The sequence below is a fragment of the Acomys russatus genome, chromosome 2, assembly GCF_903995435.1.
Source record: "Acomys russatus chromosome 2, mAcoRus1.1, whole genome shotgun sequence".
NCBI lineage: Eukaryota > Metazoa > Chordata > Mammalia > Rodentia > Muridae > Acomys > Acomys russatus.
In genome coordinates, this window is record NC_067138.1 from 46877798 (window position 1) to 46888286 (window position 10489).

The 10489-nt window shown below is 37.9% G+C and overlaps 1 pseudogene; it reads left to right on the top strand.

Moving 5' to 3' along the window:
- Positions 1 to 3848: 3848 nt before the first annotated feature.
- LOC127202315 (proteasome subunit beta type-6-like) lies at positions 3849 to 4573 on the top strand (annotated as a pseudogene).
- The last annotated feature ends 5916 nt before the right edge of the window (positions 4574 to 10489 follow it).

The following is a 10489-nucleotide window of genomic DNA, read 5'->3' on the forward strand; positions in this document are numbered from 1 at the left end:
ACGCTCACACAAACATATATGCACACACATTCACATACACACACATGTATGCACACATATACACACATATAAGCACACATACACACATATACAAACACACTCATATACATCCACATAAATACACATACACATACAAGCACACATACATATATACACAGATACACACATACATATATATACACACACAAACACATACACACATACACACACATATATACACAAATGCACGCAATCATATTTACTCACAAGGGCATGCAACCACACATATGCAAACACACCACACACATAAACATAAATCACAAAAGACAGAAAGATTAACCTTTCTCTAAGTAAAAACTTTCCCTTTGCTAAAATTCTCATTAGATGACAAATTCTACCAGAATCAATTGCATTATTCTTTTTCACTTATTTGGGTTGGCTTTTGTTTGTTTTGGGGGTTTTGATTTTTGTTTTGTTTGTCTGTTTGTTCTGTGCTTTAAACTCATTATTGTTCTGATTTATATTTGTTGCATTTATACTGGAATTAATTTGTCTCCCCTAAAAGCCTGGCATTGAACTTTCTACGTAACAGATATTTTACAAGATTTCAGTAAAATTTGTCTAGTATTTAACTTTTTGAGTTCTTTGGATATTAACCCATTCTCAAATATAAGATTGGTGATGATCTTTTCCCAATCTATAGAGTGAGGTTTTGTTCTATTGACAGTGTTCTTTGGCCTACAGAATCTTTTCAGTTTCATGAGGTCCCATTTTATTAAGTATTGATCTTAGAGGCTGAGCTGTTGGTTTTCTGTTCAGAAAGTTGTCTCCCATCCGAATGTGTTTAACACTCTTCCCTACTTTCTCTTCTAATAGATTTAGTGTATATGGTTTTACATAGAGGCCTTTGATCCACGTGGACTTGCGTTTTATGCAAGGTGATAAATATGGATCTATTTGCACTTTTTTACATGTAGATATCCAGTTAGACCAGCACCATTTGTTGAAGATGCTTTCTTTTTGGCATTGTATAGTTTTGGAACCTTTGTCAAAAATCTAGTGTTTGTACAAACAAAATAATACAATTAAAAACTGAAATACAGACCTAAACAGACAATTCTAGACAGAGGAATCTCAAATGGCTGAGAAGCACTTAAAGAAATGCTCAACATCCTTAGTGCTCAAGGAAATGCAAAACAAAATGACTCTGAGATTCCCTCTTACACCTATCAGAATGGCTAAGATCAAAATCTCTAGTGACAATACATGATGGTTTGCATGTGGAGAAAGAGGAACACTCCTCCATTGCTGGTGGGAGTAACTTAAACAACCAGTTTGGAATTAAGTCTGGCACTTTCTCAGAAAATTGGGACTACCTCTACCTCTACCTCAAGACTCAGCTATTACACTCATGGATGTGTACCCAAAAGATGCTCTACCATACAACAAGGACATTTGCTCAGCTATGCTCATAGCAACTTTATTCATAACAGCCAGCATCTGGAAAAAAACCTAGATGTCCCTCAACCAGAAAATGGATAAATTGTGATACATGTACACAACAGGATGCTACTCAGCTACTAAAAACAAGGAAATCATGAAATTTGCAGGCAAATGGATGGAACTAGAAGAGATCATCCTGAGTAAGGTAAACCAGAGCCAGAAAGACACACATGGGATGTACTCACTTATCAGTGGGTTTTAGACACATAATACAAGATAAACATACTACAATTCACAGACCCAAAGAAGCTAAGCAACAAGGAGAACCCAAGGGAGGATGATTAAATCTCACTCCAAAGGGAAAATAGACTAGATGGTGGACGTGGCCAAAGAGAGGGAACAAGGTAGGAGAAGGAATGCAGATAGAAATGAGAATGAATCAGATCTGGGGAAAGTGGCGTGAGAGGACAGATGGCCTGCGGAGAAAAGAGAAACTGTGGGCACAGGCACAAGCTGAAGACCTAGGACATGTGGTTTTAAAAGTAAACCCCAATCTTTCTATTTACCAATAAGGACTCAGAAGCCAGATACTGGGATGAAAACCTGATAGCTCAGAGAGGCAGAGAAGGCACCCAGCTGATCTTCCTACCCAGCTCACATCCCAATGGAAAAGGCCCAAAAGGTTCACTAGCTCAGCTGACAGCCCAGAAGAAAAAGCCCAAAAATCCAAAGGCCAAGGAGCTGAAGAGCTCAAGAGCTAAAGCTAAAAGCTAAAAGCTTCTTCTACTTCTTGTGCTGTCTTAAATACTCCTCAACTCAAAGTCCCTTCTACTCTTCATTCCTTGTCAGCTGGTACCTTACTCTATCTCTTGACCTAGGGTTAATTTTATTTAATCTTGTATACAAAAGCTCTTAGATTAAAGATATGTGCTAGAGCTTGCTGAATCATACCTTAATCACCCGTTTACAATAAACAGAAAGTTCTTGGATTAAAGGAATGTGTTATGGATCAACAAAAGACTGGCTTTTTCAGTTCACAACCACAGTGACTGCAATGGGATCAAAGATCCTGCAGCAAGGACAGGGTAGGCTTCTGGAGACTGAAAAGGATACCCTCTAACTAGACAGGACTCCTAGTGGAGGGAAGGGAACATAAACTCACCCACAAAAACTTGAACCCAAAATTTACCCTGCGAAAAAGATATACAAAGGATAAAGATAGAGCAGAGATTGAGAGAATTTCCAAACAATTCCTGGCCCATCTGAGATTCACCTCATGAGAGAGAGCCAACCTCTGACACTATTAACGATACTCTTCTATGCTAACAGACAGGAGCTAGCATAGCTGTCCTCTGAAAGACTACACCCAGCAGCAGATCCAAACAGATGTGGAGACTCACAGCCAAACATTAGTTAATGCATAGGAAGTCTTGTGCAAAAGTGGAGTGACGGATAGAAAAACCTGGTGGTGACAGGAGCCCCACAAGAAGACTAACAAAGCCAACAGGGCCCAGAGCGGCTTGCAGAAACTGAAGCACCAAGGACCATGCATGGACTAGGCCCCCTACACAGATGTGGCACATGGGCAGCTCAGGCTTTGTGTGGGTCCCTAGAAAGGGTAACAGGAGCTGTCTCTGACATGAACTCTATTGTCTGCTTTTTGATGACTCCCCAGTGATGTGTCTTGGTGAACTGGATTGGGTGGGTGGAGTTCCCATTGTCTAAGGAATAGGGGAGGGGGAGGGGGGAAAGGGAAGGAGGAGGGTACTGGGAGGAGAGGATGTAAAGTAAATTAATTAATTAATTTTTAAAAAATTTTAAAGTATCCGATAACCAAGTTCTAAAACCGTAAGCAGCCATGAGACATAACAACTTCACTCTGAAGCTACGGGAAATATCAGTGAGAAAGTGAAAATGTCTTTAGATTGAAGTAAAGCAAAAAAATATTAGAATAAGATTGGACCTGATAAAAGGATATAGTGTTCAATAGGAATTAAAGTTCAAACAAATCCTTCCAAGTAGTTTTATATCAATATTGAGTTATTTCACTATAAATTTTGCTTCTTCAATAAAATGTACCTTGCTTTTTCTATATATTCAGGAAATAGTCATCAAAAGTATTTAACTATATTGAGAAGACGAATGAATAAAGTTTATAACTTTTCACTTTCACTAAAGATATAACCTTAAATAGAGAAAAAGAGAGGGAAAATTTGAGCTACAGAGCTACTGACCTTTACACTCTAAAATAAAACCCTACATATCTAAGTTATTACAACTACATTATATCTACCGGTTAGGATGTAGTTTGAGAAAAAGTAGTGTTAAAAAAAAATCCAGGGCTCCCAGAAGGCCGCGGAAAGGTACTAAAGAGAGTGACAGAGTGCTTTACGAAGGTTTCTTTCTTGCAGTGCTAGAAAAAGAAGATGGCGGCCATTTTAGCTGTTCCTGGAGTGGCATCTGCACCTGCTTCTGGCCCATAGGCTCTCACCCTAGACTGGGAAAACCTAGAAGTCCCCACAGGGACCACGATCATGGCTGTGCAATTTGGCTGGGGCGTGGTTCTAGGAGCAGACTACAGAACAACCACTGGGTATTACTTATAGCGCCAACTGAGTGACTGTTAAGCTGACCCCTATCCATGATCACATCTTCTGCTGCCACTCAGGCTCGCCTGCTGATACCCAAGCAGTAGCTGGCGCTGTCACTTACCAGTTTGGTTTCCACAGTATTGAAGGGAATGAGCCTCCACTAGTACACATGGCCGCCAGTCTCTTAAAGGAAATTTGTTACTGGTACAAAGAAGATCTGATGGCAGCAATCATCACTGCAGGCTGGGACCCTTAAGAAGGCAGGCAGGTGTACTCAGTTCCCATGGGGGAGGGGCATGATGGTAAGGCAGCCTTTTGCCATTGGGGGCTCCAGGAGCTCATACAGCTCTGGCTATGTTGATGCTACCTATGAGGAAGGCGTGACCAAGGACGAATGTCTGCAATTCACTGCCAATGCTCTAGCTTTGGCCTTGGAACTGGATGACTCCAGTGGTGGGGTGATCCGCTTGTCAGCCATTCAAGAATCAGGGGTAAAGCGGCAGGTACTTTTTGGAGACCAAATACCCAAATTCACCATTGCCACTTTACCACCTCCATGAACCCTAGTATTCCAGGGTGTCATAAAAGACACTCATACTAATGCAAAAGTTAATAAAAGAAAAGGAAAAAAGAAAAGAAAAGAATTCAATAGACTTATGTGATAGTTTGGATGAAAATATCCTTCACAATCTCAGGCACTTAAATTCTTGGCCCACAGTTAGTGGCTCTTTGGAGCAGTTTGGGTGATGTGGCGTTGCTGGAGGAACTGCATCAGGACCCTTTGAGGTCTCACTTGCCACTTGCCATTCCCAATGTGCTTGCGGTTTGGGTTGGGTGATGTGAGCAGCTTCTGCCACCAGGGCTGGCCACCACCATGCTTCCCAGGTGTGGTGGTGATGGATTCTTATTCTTCTTGAACCATAAGCCCTCAATGAGCCCTTTCCTCCCCAAGCATCTTTTGGTCGTGGTATTTATCACAGCAATTGAAACCTAACTAAGACAGCTTGTATGTGCTGTGGGCATTATTACATTTATAGACTCCCAGGAACGTTTTCTATGTCTATTTTTTCAAGATCACTTTTTGTTCTTTATTACAAGTGAGAAACTTTGTAGAATTATACAAATGCCAGAGTTCAGACCACCTCTCCTTGGTGGGGAGGCCTGGTGGCACTCAAAGAAAGAATAAGCAAGCTATGAAAATGAGACTTGATAGCCTATGACCATATAGTGTGGGAGGAGGTACCCCTTGGTCATGGACCTAGGGGAGGAGAATAGGGTGAAAGCGGGAGGGAGGGAGGACTGGGAGGGTACAAGTGATGGGATAACAATTGAGTTGTAATCTGAATAAATTAATTAAATAAAAAAAAAAGAATTGTACAAATGTATACATGCTTACATATGTATTATTTAGAGTAACTAGCATGCATACATGCAAACACACACACACATGCAAGCATGGACGTGCACATGCACACACATGCATACACACTGCATTGCTACCACCAAAAAAGAGTTCTTCTTTGTGGCAAGACCACACCATGATTATTCTTCACATTTCAAAGGTCAAATTTAAAGGCTATTTTTAAATTTTAACACAAGCAATAAAAACTGAAACAGCACCCTAACCCAAAAAACACAGCCGAAAAAAGCAAAAACAGAGCAGAAAGAAGTAAGCAGGAAATAATGCATTTATTTACTTTATGGTAGTAAGATTGGACCTAAGGCTCCACACATGCTAAGCAAAGACATTGGCAATGACCTACAAACCAGCCTTTAATTACTTTAAGCAAAGTTGACTATTTGCATATTATACAATATCTTAACTTTTAAGAATAATTCTTACACTGGAACTTAAACAGCTTTACTACTATCATAGAATATGTTTGGTCTCCAAATGTTAATACTTAACTTAGAATCATATCATCCAGCTAATAGGTAGCAGAAGCACATGTTGTGTGTGTTTACAGCTATAACATGCATTACAAGAGAATTGAAAAGAAATGAGGCTGTAAATGAAAGGCTTTTATGGATGGATCTCTTCTAAGTGATATATGCGATACAAATGATTAGCATTAACTGATCTTCTTGAAGAATGTACTAGTATAATTCATTATAATAGCTTCAAAGTGCAATTAGTGAACGATAGTATAAATGACACTGCTGTTCATAGACCTACCCATAAGAGTAATTATATTTTGAAAACTACTTAGTGAAAAATTGATTGAATGAGCCCTATGGGCATAGATAATTGAGATAAAAATATGTAAACAAAGTGCCTATTAATAGGCTTTATGGCACATTTATATATTTACAAGGTTTGCTGATGCATGATTTTATAGAAAGCGTATTTGAAAATGTTTTCTTCTATTTAAACACTTCCTTACTCAAGAAAAAATAGGTATATATGTATTTAATAAATCTGTGATGTTTCTATGAATATGGTGTAATGTCATTTCTAATGTATAAAAATATGGAAAATATGCGATTTTAATGTCAGGTAAATAAGAAATTAAAGATGAAATTTCAAGTTATCTTGGAAGCAATATTATATAATATATATTCTTAAATGCCAGAAAAAAGAAAGCAATAGTATTAACAATAAAATAACCAAGAGTTCACCACCTATTCTCCAAAATGATTCTTTAGCTATAGCAATCAGAATTGTAACTTAAAACATTTTCATTTTTTTCTCTAGGTACTAGACTACCAATTTACAAATTGTTACTTCGTAATTTCAGGTTTATTGTTCTAATCTCATATATGATAGATAAATAGATAGATAGATGGATGGATGGATAGATAGGTAGGCAAATTATAGATATATAAACAGATATGACTTGTGTGTCCTATGTATTCCATAGATTTAAAGATATAATTTTACATAAGTACATGTAGTAATTAGTACATGTGTGTACCTAAGTACACACATATTTAAGGATATATAATAAAAGGATATGGGTCAGAGTTATAGTCAAGGAGAATACTGACGGCAGTTTCAGCTTTTATCCAAACAGTAGGACTGTGAACTCAGGATTCCAATTGCCTGAGTTTATTTTTCTTAACAAAGAACATATTGTACTATGTGACATCTAATTCTCAAGTTCCATGTGGCAAGATCCTTTGGGTGAGACTTGGAAATTAGCTAGACTTATGTTTCTAGCCATATTTCATATATCTTGTTAACTAGATAAAACTGAGAAAACTTGATGAGCTGCATTTTTCTCAGTTGTGAAACAGAGATGTGAGTATAACACATAACGATTGTGAAGATCATGTGAGACGAGTAAAATTAAAAGACTTCATTCTTTGCCTATTTAAAATTAGTTACTATATTTGTCTGCATTTTCCAGCTTGTGCTAAATTATGCTGTAGTAACAACAACATAAACAAGTCCCAGTGACTTAAAGCAACAAATGTTTCTTTCTTGTTCACATTACTTATCATTCATGACTTGGTTGCAGCCCTCAAAATACCCTCTCTTCTGTGCATTGGTAACAATTTCTAACAGAAATGTGGGATCAGGACAGGATAAAAGTGACACAGAACTACACAAAAGGTCTTCATGCTTCAGGCAGGAAGTGGTACACACTGTGCTCACCATGTTACACTCACCAAAGCCAATCTCACGGCAAGGCTGGCATCAATGGAGTAGGAAGCATAATTTTTTTAACAGGGTGTATACAATAGGAAAAAAGGCAGGTAGCAATTCTTAGAATAATATGGCCAATTATTAATCTCAGGGTTTTTTTCTCTTTGTGACTGAATATATGACATAAATAACTGAAGGGCCCACTTATTTATTTTGAATTACAGCTCCAGAGGTTCCAGATCCTAGGCTTTAGTTCTTTTGGTTCTGGGTCCATGATGAGGCAAAACATCAGTGCAGTAAAATATGGAAGAAGCTAATCCCCTCAGGGAAGAACAGAAGAACTGGGAAGAAGATGCCTTTAAGAACCTACCATTTGTGACTTTTTGCAGCTATGTCTAACCTCCTAATATTCCCACCTCCACTTCCCAAAGCCTCAGTACAAGCTGGGAACCAAGGCTTTGCCACATTAACCTACAGGGAACATTTTATAGTCAAACCACAACTGCCATAACATCTTTCATTCTTGAGGCATCAATTCTGAAAAAAAATATTTTATATATGTCAGGGGTTCTGCTCACAAGTACATATGCACATGACAACATGAAGCATATATTTTTGCATACTAAATTATAAACTTCCTGTATCCTTAAACCTAATATATTATATAAGTCCATATGTCTTATAACCAAAAATGAGCAAGGGCATGAGAATCATTATTATACATGCACCGACATGTGGGATATTTGTTTTGAAAGTTTTTGTGTTTGAGGAAAACACAAGACTGATTATGTGCAGTAAAATTATGCATAATAAAATGCAGAGGCTAATCTCAATTAAATGTGTACATATGTAACACTTACTTGCTTGCTAGGGTTTCACTCTATCATCTTGCACAGCTTTGAATTTCAGGTAAATGAAAACAATTCCCAGAACTGTGTCCTGAATGATATGACTAAATGTCTGTCTTGGTGTTGTTTGTAAGCCTATTAAAGGCTCTGAATTCTGTATAAACTACTGCTGAAAAAAAGGGCACTTGAAGCCTGGCATAGTGACACATGTCTTTAATCCCAGCACTCAGGGAGGCAAAGGCCCTGATACTGAGCATAGTTCCAAGCAAGGCATAGGCTCTTCTAAGTTTTTCACTTGGTATACTTGGCTAAGCGCACTTGGCACTTTATGCTCTTTAGTTTTTTTTTTTTTTTTCATCTAAAATCTAATCTCTTAAACTATAATATTTTGTGTTATTGTATTAAACATCACTGGATTCTTTTTCACAATATACTTTTAAAATATTTTTAAATTATAAGAATGTTTCAATAGCTACTGATTTCACTCTGACTTCTGTATAAGCATTCAACAAATTCTTAAAATACAAGTAGTCCAGATCATTAATAAAAGCTATTATACATTTTAAAAAAAAGCTATTATACATTGAGTATCTGTTATTTCACTGATGTTATTGTAATCATTATAACAATCCTAAAAATTATACATATATGTATAATTATATATATTACATATATTAGATTAAATAGGTCAAACTTACTTAAAGAAGCTAAAAGTCAGGGAGAGAAATAGGTAGTTGATTCAAACTCAATTCTTTCAGGAAATGACACTAAAATAATTGAATATGTCTCTGGCATGCCTTGATAAGTTCTAATACAAGAAGTGTATTAGTGTTCATTAGAATTGGTGCTTAAGTTAAAATCTACTGTCTTAGAAGCCTCTATTATACTTTAATGTTGGAGAGGGGGGAAACCTATGTCATTTATCTACTGTTGTATAACAATAGTCACAGGGAGATTAGCTGAAAACAGGAGATGCTCATATAATAATGCTCATAGATCTGAACCCAGGATATGTTTCAGTCAGTTCCTTTGTTTGCTCTCACAAGGTGTTTGGCCAAGCCTGGGCCTTATCTGGAAGCTGGACTACAGAGTCCCACCTTCCTGATAATGGATTCTAGCAGAACTGTTTCCTGGGGTGGTAGACCTGAGGGCTCCTGGTTCCCACAGCTGTCAACTGACGACTGATTCTGGCTCTGAGAAGTCACTTGTAATTCCTAGACTTCTCAGTATGAGCACTTCCCTCCTCGTGGTGAACCAGTAGTAGCAAAATGTGTAACAAATATAGTGAGTGCTTTATAATCTTTCCCATCCTTATTAAAAGCCAATTTTCCTCAAAGCAAGTAAGTTCCCACAATCTCAGGACTATAGAAGACACCCTCATTAACATACTTTCAAATGACGGCTTCAGTATACTAGGAAAGAGGGTCATCAGAAAGAGAAGTTAAAATGTAGCATCATTTCTCCAATTCATAGGAAATTCAGTGGTGTGGTAGACAATAGTTTTGTTGAAAGTACTAAACATCAGTACCCATCTCCACCCACAAAGCTAGGATCAAAACAGCTAATATTTATTGAGAACCCACTGCAAGCCAGACTCTGCTATGCAGTCTCACAAATATCACCTCAATTAGTCATTTACCTTCATATTCCTCAAGCAACATAGAATACGATTGTTACTGGAAAGAGAGAGAGCGGGGAAAGGGCAGCAATGGAGAGACTGCTCTATCAGCAGCAAGCAGATAGCAACTATAGGGAAGAATTTGTATCTTCTAGCAGTACACACGCCTAGATATCTATATGAATTTCCTATATGAGAAACCATTGTAAGTGGATATTAGCCCAACATAGATCTCCTCTGAAAAACCCCACCCAGCAGTGAATCAAAACAGGTGCTAAGACTCAGCCAAACTCTTGTCAGAGCAGTGAAGTCCTACAGATAGAAGGACCCAAAGGGAACAGGAGCTTACAGGGAGATTGTCAAAGTCAAGAATCTGGACACAGAGGGGCCTGTACACAGTGATGTATCAACCAAGGACAAT